Below are 18,990 nucleotides of genomic sequence, written 5' to 3' on the forward strand. Positions count from 1 at the left end.
TTAAATCCATTTTGAGTTGATTTCTGTGCATGGGGTAAGAGAGGGGTCCATTTTAATTCTCTTGTACGTGGAAATCCAGTTTTCCCTATATTTTTTATTCCCTACACTTTTTTTTAAAGATTTTATGTTTATTTATTTATCTCTCTCTCTCTCTCAATAAATAAGAGAGAGAGAGAGAGAGAGAGAAAACATGAGCGGGCAGGGGGGTGGCAGAGGGAGAAGCAGACTCCCCACCGAGCAGGGAGCTTGATGCCAGACTTGAAGCCAGGACGCTGAGATCACTACTTGAACTAAAGGCAGACGCTCAACTGACTGAACCACCCAGGCGCTCTTATTCCCCACACTTTTTAATTATCTTTTCCACATTGAGTATTCTTAGCTCCTTTGTTGAAAATTAATTGATCATTTATATGTGTATTTATTTCTGGGCTCACTATTCTGTTCCAATGATGTATGTATCTGTATTTATACAAATACCACACTGTTTTGATTACTGTAGCTTTGTAATATAGTTTGAAATCATTACACATGATGCTTCCAGCTTTGTTCTTCTTTCTCAAGATTGCTTTGGCTAATCTGGGTCTTTTGTAGATCCATACAGATTTTAGGATTGTTTTTTCTATTTCTATGAAAAATGTCATTGGAATTTTGATAGAGATTGCATTGAATTTGTAGATTGCTTTTGGGTAGTATGGCCATTTTTACAATACTAATTTTTCTAATCCATGACCATAGGCTATCTTTTCATTTATTTGTGCCTTCTTCAATGTTCTGTAGTTTCCAGTGTATCAATCTTCTAAACTCCTTGGTTAAATTTATTCCTAGGTGTTTTATCCCATGTTTTTACATTCTCAAAATGTAAAAGACAAAACTACAAATTTATAAAATAGAAAAAATATAGGAGACTGTCTTTGTGACCTGTGGAGAAAAGGATTTCTTAAATTATACTTCAAGAGCACAGATTATGAGGGAACAAATGGATGAATTTGAGAAGTGTGGTTAATGCAGGATACTATAGACAAAGTTAACAGGCCAAGAACAGATTGGAAGAAGATAATTTATAATGTCTAAGACCAATAAAGGTCTGGGAGCCCCTGGGTTGCTCAGTGACTTGGGCATCTGCCTTTGATCCTAGGGTCCTGGGATCAAGCCCCACGTCAGGCTCTCTGCTCTGCAGGGAGCCTTCTCCCTCTCTCTCTCTGCCTGCTGCTCCCCTGCTTGTGCTCTCTCTGTCTCAAATAAATAAAATATTTTTTAAACTATTCTTTTAAAGATTTTATTTATTTATTTAACAGGGAGAGAGAGAGAGCACAAGCAGGCAGAGCAGTAGGCAGAGGGAGAAGCGGGCTCCCTACAGAGCAGAGAGCCGGACACGGGGCTTGATCCCAGGACCCTGGGATCATGACCTGACCCGAAGGCAGATGTCCAACCAATTGAGCCACACAGGTGTCCCTCAAATAAATAAAATATTTTTTAAAAAATAAAAATAATAAAACCAATAAAGGTCTAGAATATCTGAGGAACTCCTGCAAACTAATAAGAAGAGGACAGGAACCACAATGGCTACATGGGCTAAGGAGCTAACCAGGTAAATGACCAAGGAGTGTGGCAGAGACAGTGGTGTCTGTTCCCAAGCCCCCATCGCCTCTCCTCTTCCTGGGCTTCCTGGCTTCGGCCTCTGAAGCTCTGTTGAGATCATGACAGGCACTCTCACAGGGGACGTGAATGGGAAGGCCATGTGGCCTCCGCTCTGAGTCCACTAGCAGTGAGCTCTGCACACTGGGCTTCTGCATCTACACAGCGAAGCACAGACCCTCGCTGGAAAGCTGCTTGGCTCCCAGCATCACCTCTGAGGAGAGTCTCCAAGGAGAACCACCTGACCTCTGTCAGACTGAGCATGAAATACACCTTTGCGATCTTAAGCTCTTGAGGTCTCCTATACACTATGGCTGTCATGGGGAAGTCCTCACCCTAGAACTCGCTGCTCCTTAGCTGTGGGGACAGCCGTTAGCTCACAACCTCCAGCTGCATGGCCTTTAGATGCTGCCACGGAGGCCAGGGGCTTCCTAAACAGGAATGAGTATGGTGGGACAGGGGGTTCTATCCATTTCTCCTCTAACAGGCATCCTTTGATCTGGATGGTAGCTACTGGCATGGCCACAACTCTCTCAGATCTGTTTCATGGTCCCTCTTGTTCTCCTTCTCCTCCTGTTTCCTTCTACAGGGCTCAGACCTGCTTCTGCTCAACCCTGCTTCTTCCTCTTATCCTCAGAGACATGAACTCCCCAGAAAACCTTCTTGCTGCCCCATTTCAGTATCTGCTCAGTAGAGGAGGCAGATAAATAATTCTATCCTGAGCAAGGATGCTCAAACTCATCGTTTCTCATGGAAATGCAAAAACATGGTAACAATGAGGTATTATTTTATATCTATTAGATTGGCAAAGTTAGCAACCTAGATCATGCTAAGTGTTGGTGAGGATGGAGGGAAACAGCAACAATGGGCCCTCCTGATGGGAATGTAGAGAAGAGTAAACACTGGGGAGAATGGCTGCTAGTACTTGGTCAATTTACCTGTACACCCACCCTATGACCAGTAACTCTGTTCTTGGGTAGCTGTCTCAGAGGGACCATATGTGAGGATGTTCACTGGAGTGTTATTCGTTATGACAGCAAGTTGGGAGCAATCTAGAGTTTTTATACATGGGGGAGCAGATGGGCAAAATGTGAGGGACGCCCCCAGTGGAGTACTCCGTGGCACTTGGAAGTAATACACATAGCAACACAGAGAATCCTGCAAATACAGTGCTGAGTGAGGAAGAAAATAAAATGAGAACTACCATAATATGTACAGAATAACAGTATACTCTTTTTTATGAGACTTTATACAAATAGATGTTAATATAATACATATATAATAAAAGCTGCCTCTGAAAGGCAGGTGAAAGAGATGGGAAAGGCAAAAAAAGAGAGAAAAAAATAAATGAGAAACAACACAGGAGAGGGGACTGATGATGACCATGTGCTAAGAATGAGGCAGCATGATTCATCCAAGGCAGTGCATTGGAGATTTTTTTAAAAAGAAGCATAAAAAGTATCCTTTATAAATAAATGTTCTTTAAAATTTAAATTCAATGTCATTAACACGTACTGTATTGTTAGTGTCAGAGATAGAATGTAGTGACTCATCAGTTACATATGACATCCAGTGCTCCTTCCATCACGTGCCCTCCTTCATGCCCATCACCCAGTTACCCTGTCCCCCACTCCCTTCCCCTCCAGCAGCCCTCCATTTGTTTTCTAGAGTTAAGAGTCTCTTATGGTTTGCCTCCCTCTCTGTCTTATTTTATTTTTCCTTCCCTTCCCCTATGCTCTTCTGTTTTCTTTCTTAAATTCCACACGTGAGTGAGAGTGTATGGTATTTGTCTTTCAAGCTTACATAATTGGTATTTCATCATCTGGAGATCTGCTTTGTTTGTTTGTTTGTTTGTTTAAGTAATCTCTGCACCCAAGGAGGGAACGTGGGGCTTGAACTCATGACCCCAAGATCAAGAGTCACTTGCGGGGCGCCTGGGTGGCTCAGTGGGTTAAAGCCTCTGCCTTCGGCTCAGGTCATGATCCCAGGGTCCTGGGATCGAGCCCCGCATCGGGCTCTCTGTTCAGCGGGAAGCCTGCTTCTCCCTCTCTCTCTCTGCCTGCCTCTCTGCCTACTTGTGATTTCTGTCTGTCAAATAAATAAATAAAATCTTTAAAAAAAAAAAAAAAAGTCACTTGCTACTGAGCCAGTCAGGCCCCCCTGGAGATCAGGATTTTAGCATTAATCAGAGCTGGGGGCAGGGGTGGGGGCGGGCCCGGGCTGGGGGAGGGGAAGCCAACAGGGCTTATCAAGTTGTGCCATAGGGAGAGTAGTTTGTCTTCCTTTCCGATTCCACATGAGATGGAGCAGATGTTATTTGGTTCATCTTCCCCAAAGCAATTTTCAGTCCCGAGTTGGCTTCACACAACAATACCTCAGGCATCAGGATGTCAGATAACCAGTAACCTCTATTTTCCAAACTCAGCTTTGAGCATGAAAGAGTGTGAAGGGGGCTCTAAAAGGAACTGTCACCAAGGCCCTCCCTCCCAGGGTTGTGGCTGCACACAGGCTCCTGCGGGTGTCTGAAGCTGGAGGGGTCCAGGCCTGCGTTTTCCTGTGAGTCTGGACCTAGACATGTGACTTGGGCCAGGGCCAGAGCCTGGGAAGTTCAGGCTATAGCAGAGTTCAGGGCCCAACAGTGTTCTGCCCTAGGCGGCTGTTACCTCAGCCTGTCAGAAACAGCCTGTGAGGGGGTTATGAAGGGAAGTGGGCCTGAGAAGGAGGGAAAGAGTTGGATTTTTCTAAAAAAGGGTAAGCTTTGCCCTTGATCTTGGAGCAGGATAATGATATAGTTTTGAATGTAGGGGTAAGGAAAAAGGGAGGTTTTCAAAAGAACTTTCATGCTAAAGAGGATATGGAGGATAGAAGATACCAGAGGCCTTGTTTTTCTCTCTAGTGAGGCATTACCATTAAGACAGTTGGCGGCTTCCTGGAGGAACTTTTTACTCTGCCTGCCTCAAGTATTTGTCAGTGGGCTGTGGGTTATAAGGACATTTAATTTTATCCACATTTAATTCTGGAAGTTAGGTTATTGATAAGAATGCTTTTTCCTGGGGCGCCTGGGTGGCTCAGTGTGTTAAGCCTCTACCTTCGGCTCAGGTCATGATCTCAGGGTCCTGGGATCGAGCCCTGCATTGAGCCCTGCATCGGGCTCTCTGCTCAGCAGGGAGCCTGCTTCCTCCTCTCTCTCTGCCTACCTCTCTGCCTACTTGTGATCTCTCTCTGTCAGATAAATAAATAAAATCTTTAAAAAAAAATGCTTTTTCCTTGTAAATAACTAAGACATTTATAAACTGAGGGAGACTCTGTCCTGCAGGACTGTGATCTCTATTAGTTAACCATTTGTTTGCCCTTCCCTTCGCTTTAGGGCAGCCAGAGGTGCCTGAGGAATCACACCTGTCCCACCTGCCCATGGGGGTGGGGGAGGGTTGCAGCTTGGGCTTTGTCCTCAGCTTGCCTTCTGCTCCCTCATCAGTAAGACAGGTCTAAGACCTCCCCAGGACCAGAAGAGGAAGATCACCTGGTAAGGAGCACAGGCAGTGAAAGGGAAAGAAACCCAGCTCCTTCTGACTGGGTACAAGTGACTCGTAGCTGGAAGTGGGTGTATGAGTTCCCTGGGGCTGCCGTAACAAGGTTCTGCAGACCTGGGGGCTTAACAGAAACCAGCTTTCTCCTGATTCTGGAGGCCGGAAGTCTAAGATCAAGGTATTGGCTGGGTTGGTTCTTCTGAGCCCTCTCTCCTCGGTTTGTAGACAGCTGCCATCTCTCTGTGTCTCCATATGGTCCCCCCTCTGTGGGCGTCCATGTCCTAATTTCTTCCCATAAGGATATCAGTCATATTGGATTAGGGCCTATACCACTGGCCTCGTTTAACCCTAACTACCTTTTTAAAGAGCCTGTCTCCAAAAACACTCACACTCTGAGGGACTAGGAGGTTAGAGCTTCAACATGGGAATTTGAGGACACAATTCAGCCCATAACAATGGGTTTCAGAAATAACCATTTCAAACAGCATTCCTTCAAGACGTCTTTGAAAATGTCATCCTCTTTCTGTGTAATAAAGGGAACTTAGGAAGGGGGTTGGGGGTTCGTACGTAGGAGGAGGGGCCCAGCAGCCGGAAGCAACAGTGAAAAACCTCAGGGAAAACGAAACTGAAGTCAGACTGCTTAGCTTCCTACACCCTTTCAGTCAAAACCTCACTGGGTGTTGTGTGTGGTTTGTTTGTTTGTTTTAAGTTTTATTTATCTTTTGAGAGCCAGGGAGAGAGCACAAGCAGGGGAGGGGCAAAGAGAGGGAAGGAAAGGCAAAAACAGGGGGAGCATCATTCTCTCTTGTTTATTTGTGAATTTACAGGTTCATTTTTTAATTAAGGTATCATTTTTTGTATGGTAAAATTCACCTGTTAGTGTGGAATTCTATGAATTTTGACAAAAGTATACAGTCGTGTAACAACCACCACAATGAGGACATAGAAATATTCCATCATTCCTGTCTTCCCTTAGAGTCCCTTCCCTTCCAGTGTCTGGCAGCCACTGCTATGTTTTCTGACCCTTTAGACTTGTCTTTGTGAGAAGCATCATATTCTCTTAATTACCAAACAATGCTGACAGACTTTATTTTTTTAAAAAAGACTTTATTTATTTATTTGACAGAGAGAGACACATCAAGAGAAGGAACAGAAGCAGGGGGAGTGGGAGAGGGTGAAGCAGGCTTCCTGCTGAGCAGGGGTGGCTCCATCCCAGGAACTTGGGATCATAACCAGAGCTGAAGGCAGACATCGAACGACTGAGCCACCCAGGTGCCCCAATGCTGACAGATTTTAAAGCCCAAAACATAACAGAAGCAGCAAATTAGAACTAGGGGATTGAAATAGAAGCTAGCCTGATTGCAAGAAGCTAAAAAGGAGACACAAAGAATTTGGGGGCTGATTGGCATAGATTCCCCCTGCAGGACAAAGTCAGTGACCCCCGCAGTGTTTAGGGTAAGACCCCCAACACCTCACCCAGCCTGCCCCCAAGCCTCCCTGCTGTTACCCTGTCCCTGCTGTGCAACAGCTACGTGGGGCTCCTTCCCACAGTGGCACGCCTACTGTAGATGCTTCCCGTGTGCACAGTGCTGTGCCTCCTTCTGTCACATCTGCTTCCCTTTTTTTGACACTCAGGCATCAGAGGACCTAGCTCATGAGCCACCCATCGCTCACCTGCCCTCGCCCTGTATAGTCTTCTACACAACACCTAATACCACCTGAGGTTTATCTTGTCGACATAGTTATTCCATTGTTGAGGACCCATGAGTACCAAGCACTGTTTTAGGGACCAAGGCAAGAGCATGAATAAAACAAGTCCCTGTCCTCCTTGTGGAGATTATTTCCCAGTGAGGGGAGACAGTCCAACACAAACAAATAACTATAGAATATTTCAGGTCGTGATAGGCGTTGGGGAGGAAAGGAAGCCAGGTCCAGGGAAAACACAGAGGCCACTGGGGCTGAGGCAGAATAATAAGGGGACAGTGGTAGGATTTGAGCTTAAAGAGGGTGCAGGTCATATAGGACTTTGTAGGCTATTGAAAAGGCTTTGGGAAACCATCGAGAACTTTAAAGTGACACCATCTGACCTTTTATAAGAGGAGGATGAATATAGGGAGCCCCTATTAGGAGGCTATTGCAATGATGGGGGAGAGGGTGGCATGGACCAGGGGGCTGGTGGTGCAGGGGTGAGCCACAGGGGTTCGTGGAGCTGCATGGATGTTCACAGGCTGCTGGTGGAAGTGCAACATGGTACAGCCACTTCAAAAAACTGGCTGTTGGTAGTAAAGTTGAACAGTCCTCCCCCTGTGACCCTGCAGTGCCGCCCCTGAGTATTATACTCAAGAGAAGTGAAAACATATGTACACAAAAAGATTTGAAGAAGAATGTTCATAGCAGCACTGCTATGGCCACCATATTTGGGGATGCATGGATCAGTGAGGAGACAAACATCTTCTGGAGAGGGAACACAGGAGTGCTGCCCAGAGCCAGAGCGGGGGTCTCACAGCATATGCTTGGGAAGGTGACTGGGGGCGTGGAAAAAATGAAATCATGTTTAGAGTCTGTTGAGGGAGACAGAGAAGTGTGTCATCCATTATTCAAAGTTTAGCTTTTAGAAGTGCTGATCAATCAAGAGAGTTGAGTAGTGTTGAGATGGGAAGGATTACTAGTTATTTGCATCTGTTTGAGCACCTCAAGAAGACATTTGAGCTTGGGAACTGCTCCTTGGGGAGCATTATCTAGCCTGGTTGGTCCACATACAGTACCAGAAACACATTTACAGTCCTAGAAATGTATTGGTGCCAGATGTGACTTATAGCTTGGGTTGGCCTGCCTCTGCTGCCTTAATGCAGAGTGTCTGTCCTGGGCGCGGCACACAGCCTCCGCCCCTTCTGACCCCAGCAGGCACTGTATCTACCTCATGTCTTTTGTACTCTGATCTCAGTCATCCTGTGCCCTCTTCAAAGAGGTCATTGTTGGAGGAAATATATTTATTGGAGTGAACCCGTTCTTGCTCAAAATTTCTCGATTGTCTACTTTGACACCTCCTCACAGCCTGGTTAAGCTGCACACAAAACCCAGAAATTTCATTTACAGGTAGGTGCAAGTTAAGGTTGGACATTCTTGAAGTGGGAATTGGTATGCTTCATCCTTCTTTTGTAGAATTGTGAAATTAACCTATTTTGCTTTGGCTGCCAGAAACCTCCCAGACCACCCATTTGCAAAATATTATTTGCTTTTTATACTCTAATCACTTGGAGATGTAGCTCTGATAAAGAAATAAACTTGAAATACAGATACTGTTGCTTAAATTTAACAAACCATTCCATGATGTGATTTTCATTATAATCGTTTTTAGTCATTGTAAAATTAATGCCGCCTTCCTTCTAGAACAATTGGAAAATACAAAAAAGTGAAAAGTAAAAAAAAAAACAAAACCCAAAACCACTGTGATTTTTATTATTTTAATATAAGCTTGTGATGATTTTTGGTTGTATTTCCTTCTAATCTTTTCCTTCTTTAAAATTCAGTTTCTAGGGACGCATGGATGGCTCAATCGGTTAAGCACCTGCCTTCAGTTCAGGTCGTTATCCCAGGGTCCTGGGTTTGAGCTCCATATGGGGCTCCCTCCCTGCTCAGCTGAGAACCTGCTTCTTCCCCTCCCCCTCCCGGTGCTTTTTCTTTCTCTCTCACGTGCTTTCTCTCTCTCTCAAATAATTAAATCTTAAAAAATAAAATTCAATTTATGCTACTCTGTTCAGGTGTAGCAACTTCCATGGTCTTATTTGTTTTCTCTTGATTTCCGTGAAGTTGTTTTCCTGATTGTTTCTCTTTTGTTGGAGTCACGTGTTTCTCCTCTGGCTGTGCAGTTGCGGGGCTCTCTGGACACAGGCACTGGGGAATGGCTTCGGAAGATTATTCCTGGAAATCACCACCCCAGGCTGTTCCAAGAACAGCTCGTGAGGATTCTGAAATCCCTTCCAAGCAAGGAACATTTGGAACAATTCCCTGCGTCGCCTGAATGGGCGACCAACCTCCCCAGATGGCCACCTTGATAGGGACTACGGTTTGTGGGTGGAAGTCCGCTGTATCCTCCGGGGCTCCGGCAGGTGGGGGTGGGGGTGTCGCGGCCGCTAGGCTGCTCCTGGTGGCTGGGCCCACCCACAGGAGCAGCCTGCTGTGCTGAGCCGGGAGTTTCCCGGTCGGCGCCGGCAACTGACGGGCCGGGGGCGGGGCTGGCCGCGGCGGGCGGGAAATAAAGGAAGTGCGAGCGCGGCGGCTGCGTACTCCGCGCGCCTCGGGGACTTTGCCTCCAGTCAGCCTAGCCCGGCTCCCGGCTCCCCTCGCTGCCGGTCTCTCGGCTTGCTGTCACGGCCGCTGGGTCGGTGAGTAGCCCCCAGCTGCCCGCGCGGCAGTCTGCGCTGAGCTGCAAGTTCAGGAGCTCCTGTCTGCCCGGCGCGGGGCTGGCTCAGCGCTCGCTGCCGGCCCCACCGTCCCAAACACAGCCCCGGACCGCCTATGCCTGTGGGGCCGGACGGCGGGCGGGGAGGCGCTGCTGCCAGGTGCCACCCAGCCCGGAGCACCCCGTGGGCCCCCAAGGCCGGCAGCCCGCGACCCCACGCTTGGAGCCTGCCGGCCCTCGGCGCCCGACGTCGAGGCAGCCTTTCACCCTGCCCCCCGTCCGCCTGGTCCGCTCCTTCGGTCTGTGCGGCCCACACACCGCCTGAAGGGCTCCCCCACTCGGAGGAAGGACACATGGGGACCCCGGGGAGCCGGAGCGGGCCGGCGCGCGGCTCCCGGATTCTCTTGGATAGGCTAGAGAAGGCTTTATAGTCCCCTCTCTGAGCGAGTCTAAGGGTTTGGCCGGCGGCTTGTGGGGCCTTGGCCGGGGTGCGGTGGAGGGGCTGGTGGGTGAGGACTTAAGACCTCCCCGGCCCGGGGATGGGTGGGCGGTTCGCAGTGCGATTTGCGGCTGCCAGGTCCAACCTCTGAGATGAGAAACCCGACGGGAAGGATCGGGTTCAGGTTACACATCTGTTTGTTCAGCACCAGGTCCGGAACCTAAATCCAGACGCAGACCTTGGTCTCTGGTCTCGGGCACTTTTCCCTGTTTTACCCCTGCCTCAGTGTGGCCAAAGAGCCTGTCTTAGAACTGTTAGAAATTACATGCATGTACTGGCTGGTGGTAGAAGTTAGTTTGTTGAATGACTTTGTAACCCCAGGGGACCCTGGGAGAGCCCTAAAGCCCTCAGCTACCAAGTGGCTGGTCTGGCAGGGGTTTTTCTGGAGTCAAGGAGGGACAGTGGTGGTGACAGTGAGGATGAGCTTGAGGAACACAGGTAAGGCCTTTTGGGATTGGATTGGTCTGGAAAGGATTGAGGAGCAGGAAACCCAGCACAGAGTGCACCCAGCTTTTCAGGCAACTACCTAATTCCACTGCCAAGCCTGCCTGCCCTTCCTGCAAATCTTATCTGGCTGCCCAAGCCTCACTTGGTGGCATCTCAGCTGGTCTCTTTCTATAGAAGGGAGCTGGGGGAAGCTGCTGAAGGATGTGGTTTGTCCACATTCCATCTCCACCCAACTGGGGCGAGTGGCAGGCTCTGAGTTGGGGAAGGCTGTCCTGGGCCTTAGTCTGTGCCATCTTTTTTTTTTTCTTTTTTTTTAAGATTTTATTTATTTATTTGACGGAGAGCTCGTGTGCAAGCACAGTCAGGGGGAGCGACAGAGGGAGAAGGAGAAGCAGGCTCCCCACAGAGCAGGGAGCCTAATGTGGGGCTCGATGATGCGGGGCTCAATCCCATGACCTGAACCGAAGGCAGACACTCAAAGGACTGAGCCACCTAGGCACCCCTGGTCTGTGCCATCTTGACCCAGACCTTGAACCGGGGCCCTGAGAGGCCACTGGAAGTCTTCAGTGACTGTTCCTGGTTTTGGAGCTAGAAGGAAAGTGGGAAGGGGACTTCTGGTTTTAAAAGTTTAGGTGGGGGACGCCTGGGTGGCTCAGTTGGTTAAGCTGCTGCCTTCAGCTCGGGTCATGATCCCAGAGTCCTGGGATTGAGTCCCACATCCGGCTCCTTGCTCAGCTGGGAGCCTGCTTCTCCCTCTCCCTCTGCCTGCTGCTCCCCCTGCTAGTGCTCTCTCTCTGTGTCAAATAAATAAATTTTAAAAATCGTAAAAAAGGGGCGCCTGGGTGGCTCAGTGGGTTGAAGCCTCTGCCTTCGGCTCAGGTCATGATTCCGGGGTCCTGGGATCGAGCCCCGCATTGGGCTTTCTGCTCGGCAGGGAGCCTGCTTCCTCCTCTCTCTCTGCTTGCCTCTCTGCCTACTTGTGATCTCTGTCTGTCTAATAAATAAATAAAATCTTTAAAAAAAAAATCGTAAAAAAAAAAAGTTTAGGTGGGCAGAGCTCTAGAGAGGCCTTGTTGGGAAGGGGGTAGGTGTCTAGCCTTTTACTGCTTCGGGGCATGTGTGTGTGTTCTGTCCCTCCCGCCCAGCGAGAGAAGAGGTGCAGGGTCGGCACCCTCAGGAGGCCTGGTGAAGGACTTCACAGGTGGGGTTTAAAGGCAGCCTTCTCACGGGCTTCTTTGAGTACTGAGGTGCCCAGTGCCCATGCTGTGCTGGGCATGGGGCAGTGTGGTTCATGAGGGACAAGGTGCTGTCTCATGGGAATGGAGACATAAACTGGCTACTGTCATACATCAGGATGCAGGCTTTGGTGTATTTGTTGCAAAGAGCTTTGGGAACATGGGGTGGATTGCTGTTAGCTTTGTCTGAAGAGGTTGGGCCATCTGAAGGGGACTCTGAAGAATAAATAGGATCTTGCCAGTTGAATAAGGTGGGAAAGTGCACTCAGGGCAGTGCAGGAATGCTGGGGTAGGGGTGCCTAGATGGGAAGGGGCATTGCATGCCCTCCTCTGAGGCCTTGCCTAGGGAAGCTCATAGCCTTAGCCAACCTGGGGAGACTCGTTGGAGGAACTGCTGGTTTTACTCATTGCAAATGAGAACGGCCTGTCAGGAGTGCTGAGGCCATATGGAGGAGCAAGTTGTTGGATGATGGAGCTTTCCAGGGCAGGAGTGTTGGCTTGCAGAAGGTCAGTGAATGACATTTGGGCTGTTTTCTTCTCTAGTGTAAGGGACTATGATAGGATGTTGCCATCATGATCAAGGACTGTGTGTTCCTTGGTGGGTAGTACCCAGCATGCTGGCTCTGGATTCTCAGCTTCTGAGAAAACTCACTCTAGAGCTGTGGCTGTTGGAAGTCCTTTCTGTGCTTGTACCTCTGGTGACCATTTATCAGTCTGGGGTTTTGGAGGGCAGTGCTGTTCTGGATGACCCCTGAGGCTAGCTACCCACCCTACTGGGACTCCTATGCATAGGATCCCATTAGCAGTACCTTGGCTGCCACACCTGGCTGGCCACCCCCAGGTGATACGTGTCCTTGCCCAAAGCCACTGAGGGGTCTGAAAAAGACAGCTAATTGAGGATGGTGATAACATATAGATAGAGTTCACTGTGGGCCTGATACACACTTGAATAACTTCATGTGTATTGGTTAGCTTATTTGGACATCACAGTAATCAGAAGCAAGGTTATCATCCTTACTCTTCAGTTGGGGAAACTGAGGCATGAAGTGATTAAGTAACTTGCCCAGGGTCACAGCCTAGGAAGTCAGACCCCAGAATCCCAGCTCTAAGTGTTACATTGCACTGCCTGGATTTACAGGCTACTCACTAACCCATTTTCCAAATTCAGCCCATCCACCTCCGCACCTCTACACCAGTTAGACGTGAAGGGGCAAGGAGCAGAGATAATGGCTTTGGCCTTTCTGTGGACTCCCCTCCCCTGCAGGCAGCTAGTGATGTGTGTGGGACAGGATGAAGCTTCAGGGAGCAGGGCCGTGGACCCGCTGGGTAGGATTTAGCCCCACAGGTTCCCCAGCCTCCCATCCCTGTGGCCCAGTCCTTTCCTTGCCTTCCCTCGCTCTTCTCTTCCTGCCTGCAGAGGTCAAAATGGGAGAGTTTCAGATGAAAGGCCGACTCCATGATCTGGATGAACCATAAAGCAACCTTCGAATGGAAATTGTGGTTGGCTTTTTGTGTCCAGAGTCCTAGAAGCCACCAACTTAGAAAATGAGGAAGTGGTTTGTTTTAAACTAACCTCTCCCCTTGGTAATCCTATCTGTTGGTGTTGGGTGTTGGAGACAGGTGCTAGATGGTGGAGTTTTTGAGCCCCTCTGAGTCATAGACCAGGTTTAAAAGGGGGCTGGTTGCATTCAGACACCCAGAGTGGTGGGACTGAAACTGCCCTGTGGGGCCTGGAAGACTGTCTGCCCTTGTGGAAGGATGTGGGAATGCCACCATAGGAAGAGTGGCATGCCTCCTGGGTCCAGGGTATCGGGATCACCATGGAGATCCTGGCAAAGCTTCGTGCTTGGGCTTCTGCCTGGTCTGAACGGGCTCTCAAGTCCGCGCTTAATAAGCTCCCGCCAAGCTGCTGGCTGTGAAGACCAGCAGGGCGGGTCAGCAGTTGCCTTACATGCTCCTGTGCTTAACAAAGTGCCTTTCTTCAGAGTTAGGAAAGTGAGTACTGTGTTCTGGTCTGGTGTGGGCCAGTCTTTGGAATGTGAATGTAGCCTAGTGTGGTGGGTGGGGGGTGTCTGAGCTTTTATCTGAGGCCAGCAATGATGATGCTGTTTTTCTGTCAGTGGGCATCTGTGTGTCTGTAGTTGGTTTCCTTTGCATAACGATCTCAATTCTCACTGGAATTCTGGGAAATGCTGCAGTTGTGAAACATCAGTGATGGGGTGTTTCTCACGTATATGCTCATATTTAGACAAATGTTCCAGTGGTCATGGCCCTGGGTCTAGGACTGGGCCATGTCCCAGGAGCTTGGGCTTGGATCTCCACACCCTCATGCACAGCCCTGCCCCCCCCAACACCCACTTCCCCACCAAGCTAGAATGAAGGGTAAGAATGTCACAAGGCTGGGAGTGCCCTTTTTACAAAAGGGAAAGTGAGGTCACATGGCAGGTTGAAAGCCAGCTGTGACCCGGGTCACGCACAGAGGTCACCAGAGAGGATCCCTCTGTGGTCTGGGAATGCATGAGCCTCTTTAATGCTGCCAGGCCCCAGGGACTTAGGGAGTTTGGGACTTTTCTGGGCTTTTCATTTGTCTTTCCAGGGAAAGCCAGCTGAAGTCAGGGGATTAGTGTTCAGTTAGGGCTTGGGAGATATGACAGCAGTAAGGGAGCAGAGGAGGAGGTAGTAGATGGGGGGTGGGGGAGAGGCCTGAGTCAGGAAGGCCTGTGCAACATGGTGTGGGGATCCCACTTGGGTGGGAGTAAGTACTGGAGAGTGACATGGAGCTCAGTAACTCTGGTCCTGTGAGCAGTAAACCAGGCCTGAGGTCACAGGCATATGTATGCCTCGGTTTGGGAGAAGGCCAGCTGGGTAAATGAGTCACAGCACCAGCAGCCCCTCTCAGCACTAGCGAGGGTGTTACTTATAATGGGTCACCATCTGGGAAGTCCGATCTGGATGGGAAGAGCTGGGAGGGGCTTCTGCACCAGCAGGCAGCTCCTTGGAGATAGAAAGGAGGAAGCCAACTCTGGGGAATCGTGAGCTGAGGGTGCTGACTTCTGGTGAGGGTGGGCACTGTGTTTGGGACTGTCCCTTCACCACCTTCTGGGCCCAGCCACCTCTGTATGTATGGTAGTGGGGGTGGGGAGGGAGCAGAGGACCAAGGTGAGGCTCAGCACCCCCCAGGGACCCTGGAAGGCAGGGTCTGCTATCATAGAGGAGGTAAAGTACCCTTGACTGGAACCTCTTCCAAACTTTCCAGCAGGTATGTCCCGCTCCCGTCCTGGAGAGAGGGTAGGGTTAGGGTTGTGAGGCCATTGGGTTGGTGGGCTGGCAGGCCCCTGGGTCTGGGTGACAGCAAGCCTTGAGGAAGATGCCTCTGTAGCCCATCATACTTTCGTTGTCCCCCAAATTCCCCACCGTTAGACCAGCTGGCCCCCAGGTGTCCATTGCTTCTCAAAAAGCCCAGTTTCTCCCTGGGTATCTCCTAGGAACCTTGGTAACATCCAACCTCCCACACTCTTTCCTGGCTGCCTGGGAAGCTGAGTCCAGGGCCATTGCTGGTCATGACATCTCACTGGGGTAGTGCTTATCCATGTGTAAAATGATTGTACTGACTATTTTCACGCCCTGCACCATTCCAAATACAGGATATCATCCCTTTGCCTAGATGAGGAAACGGAACCTGCTAGAACTTGGGAGGTGGGTGGGTTGTTATGAGTCCCCGCTGCACATACTTGCTGGCCCACAGTCCCTTTCTGCTCTGTTCAGCTGCCCTGCCTGCCAGCTTTGGCTGTGAAGGGCTGCATGATTTGGGGTCTGACATGGCTTTGGTAACATCCCTTTTCTTCCCCATGACAAAGCTCTCATAAGAAGGCAGTTAGGAGTGTAGAGGGGACCGGTGTATGACAAAGGCTGAGCTAGACATTTTAGAGTAGCCTCTGGGATGCCTGTCTTGCCCCCACCGAGTGTGCACAGATCTTTCCGAAGCCCGGGCCTAGGCAGAGGAGGGCAAGCAGGAGACTGTAGGATGGAGGCTTTTATCAGGATGGTGGACTTTTGCAGACCTGGGTAGAGCAGTGGACCTGTGTGAGAGGATGGCCTCAGGTACCTGGGAAAGAGTCTGCTGCCTTTTTAGAACATCCTTCCTCAGGCTGCCTTTTTTTTTTTTTTTTAACCACTTTATTGAGATATTTCACATACCATCATAGTCACCCATTTATTTATTTATTTATTTATTTATTTATAAAGATTTTATTTATTTATTTGACACAGAGAGAGATCACAAGTAAGCAGACAGGCAGGCAGAGAAAGAGGAGGAAGCAGGCTCCCTGCTGAGCAGAGAGCCTGATGCGGAGCTTGATCCCAGGACCCTGGGATCGTGACCTGAGCCAAAGGCAGAGGCTTTAACCCACTGAGCCACCCAGGCGCCCCCATAGTCACCCATTTAAAGTAGTTTTTATTATATTCACAGAGTTGTTTTAACCATCCCCACAATCTAATTTTATTTTATTTTTATTTTTTAAAGATTTTATTTATTTCACAGACAGAGATCACAAGTCAGAGATCACAAGTAGGCAGAGAGGCAGGCAGAGAGAGGGAAGCAGGCTCCCCGCCGAGCAGAGAGCCCGATGTGGGGCTTGATTCCAGGACCCCGGGATCATGACCTGAGCCGAAGGCAGAGGCCTTAACCACTAAGCCACCCAGGTGCCCCCACAATCTAATTTTAGAACATTTCAACAGCCCCAAAAGAAACTTCTTACACATTATTAATCCCACCCAAATCCCACTGTCTCCGAAGCTCTTGGCACCTAATTTACTCTCTGGTTATATGGATCTGTGCATTCTGAGAGGTTCTGATAAATGGAATCATATAAAATGTGGCCTTTTGTGCCCATCTCTTTCACTTTGCATGTTTTCACAGTCCATGCATGTTTTAACATGAATCAGACCTTCACTCCTTTTCACAGTCAGATAATATTCCACTGTCTTACAAGTACCATGTTTTGTTTATGGAGTCATTGATCATTTGGGTTATTTCTACTTTCTAACAATTATGGATAATTCTGCTATGAACATTTATGTACAAGTTTGTCTGTGGGCTTATGTTTTCATTTCTCTTAGGTGTATGCCTAGGAGTGGAATTGCTTGGTAACTGTGTTTTAATTGTTTGAGGAGCTGCCAAACTTTCTGAGAGAAGCTGCCTCATTTTACATTCCCACCAGCAACAGATGAGGCTTCCAGTTTCTCCACATTCTTTTTTTTTTTTTAAGATTTTATTTATTTATTTGACACAGAGAGATCACAAGTAGACAGAGAGGCAGGCAAAGAGAGAGAGGGAAGCAGGGTCCCTGCTGAGCAGAGAGCCCGATGCAAGACTCGATCTCAGGACCCTGAGATCATGACCTGAGCTGGAGGCAGCAGCTTAACCCACTGAGCCACCCCGGCGCCCCTCCACATTCTTGTTACCACTTGCTTTTATCCCTCTTTTAGTCTAGCCATTCTAGTGGGTTCACTGTGTGTGTGTTTTTTTTTTTTTAAGATTTTTATTTATTTATTTGACAGACCGAGACCACAGTAGGCAGAGAGGCGGGCAAAGGGAGAGGAGGAAGCAGGCTCCCCGCCTAGCAGAGAGCACTATGCGGAGCCCCATCCCAGGACCCCGGGATCGTGACCCAAGCAGAAGGCAGAGGCCCTAACCTACTGAGCCACCCAGTCGCCCCTCATTGTGGTTTTGATTAGTATTTTTGTAATGGCTAATCAGGTTGAGCATTTTTTCATGAGCTCATTGGCCATTTGTGTATCTTCTCTGGATCCTATTCAAATCTTTTGCCTAATTTTTAATCGGGTTGTCTTTTCATTGTTATAAGAATTCTTTATTGTCAGATTAATGATTTGCACATATTTTCCCCTACTCCATGGGCTGTCTTTCTTGATGGTACCTTTTTAAGCACAAGAGTTAGTTTTCTTTTCCTTTTTTTTTTTTTTTTTAAGATTTTATTTTTAAGTAGTCTCCACACCTAACGTGGTGCTTGGACATAAAACTCGAGGTCAAGAGTTGCATGCTCTACTGACTGAACCAACCAGTTCCTGAGAGTTAATTTTCAAGAAGTCCAGTTTATCTGTTTTTTTCTTACTTATTTTTTTTGGTGTCATGTTTTAGAAATCATTGTCTGACTCAAGGTCATGAAGTTTTATTCCTGTATTCTAAGAATTTTATAGTTTTAGCTCATGCATTGGTTCCATGATCTATTTTGAGTTAGTTTTTGTATATGACGTGAGGGTAGGGGCTTGTGGATACTCAGTTGGCCTAGCACCGTTTGTTGAAAAGACAACTTTTTACCGTGGACTTGCCCCCTTTGTCAACTGTCAATTAACCATAGGTCCAAACTGTCATTGCTGTTCCACTAATCTTATGTTTATCCTTTGCAATACCACACTGTCTTGATTACTCTAGCTTAGTAAGTTTTGAAATTGGGAAGTAACAATTTGAAATTGTTCTTCTTCAAGATTTCCTGTTCTGTGCCCCTTGCATTTCCATATGTATTATAGGAGCCATCTGTAACTTTCTGCAAAAAAATCCAGCTGGGAGTCAGAGAGGAATTGCACTGAATCTATAGGTGAAATGGGGGGGGGGGGGTAGTGCCATCTTAACCTTAATAATTCTCCCAATCTGTAAGCATTGTGTGAATTTTCATTTATTTAGCTCTTTACTTTCTTTCAACAGTATTTGTAGTTTTCAGCATACAGCTCTTATGCTACTTTTGTTAACTATTCCTAAGTGTTCTCTTTTTCTTGATGCTGTTATAAAGGTAATTGTTTTCTTAATTTCATTTTTGGAAGGCAGCTATGCTCACCACTATACCACCAACGCTCTTAATTTCATTTTTGGATTCTTGATTGCTAATCTATAGAAGTACAATCGATCTTGCAATCCTTATGTCCTACAGCCTTGCTGAACTCACTTATTAGTTCCAGTAGTTTTTGTTTTTTTTTTTTTTTTTTTTAAGATTTTATTTATTTATTTGACAGGGAGAGAGAGAGAGAGAGAGTACACACAAGCAGGCAGAGTGGCAGGCAGAGGCAGCGAGAGAAGCAGGCTCCCTGCCGAGCAAGGAGCTGGATGTGGGACTCGATTCCAGGACCCTGGGATCATGACCTGAGCCAAAGGCAGCAGCTTAACCAACTGAGCCACCCAGGCGTCCCCCAGTAGGTTTGTTTTCGTTTTTGTTTTTTTTAATGGACGTTGGC

At 48.0% G+C, this 18,990-nt stretch overlaps 1 protein-coding gene across 3 annotated transcripts in view; it reads left to right on the top strand.

Moving 5' to 3' along the window:
* Positions 1–5,247: 5,247 nt before the first annotated feature.
* Positions 5,248–18,990, top strand: part of BID (BH3 interacting domain death agonist) — a 53,415-nt gene continuing 39,672 nt past the window's right edge. The window contains exon 1 of one of the 3 annotated variants that reach the window (XM_047739576.1): positions 5,248–5,340. The gene's annotated coding sequence lies outside the window, so the exon portion shown is untranslated. Of the gene's footprint in view, positions 5,341–9,393; positions 9,548–18,990 lie in introns of those variants that run through there. The other 2 variants (XM_047739575.1, XM_047739574.1) reach the window with 2 other exon arrangements.

This window comes from Lutra lutra, chromosome 8, assembly GCF_902655055.1.
Source record: "Lutra lutra chromosome 8, mLutLut1.2, whole genome shotgun sequence".
Taxonomy (NCBI): domain Eukaryota; kingdom Metazoa; phylum Chordata; class Mammalia; order Carnivora; family Mustelidae; genus Lutra; species Lutra lutra.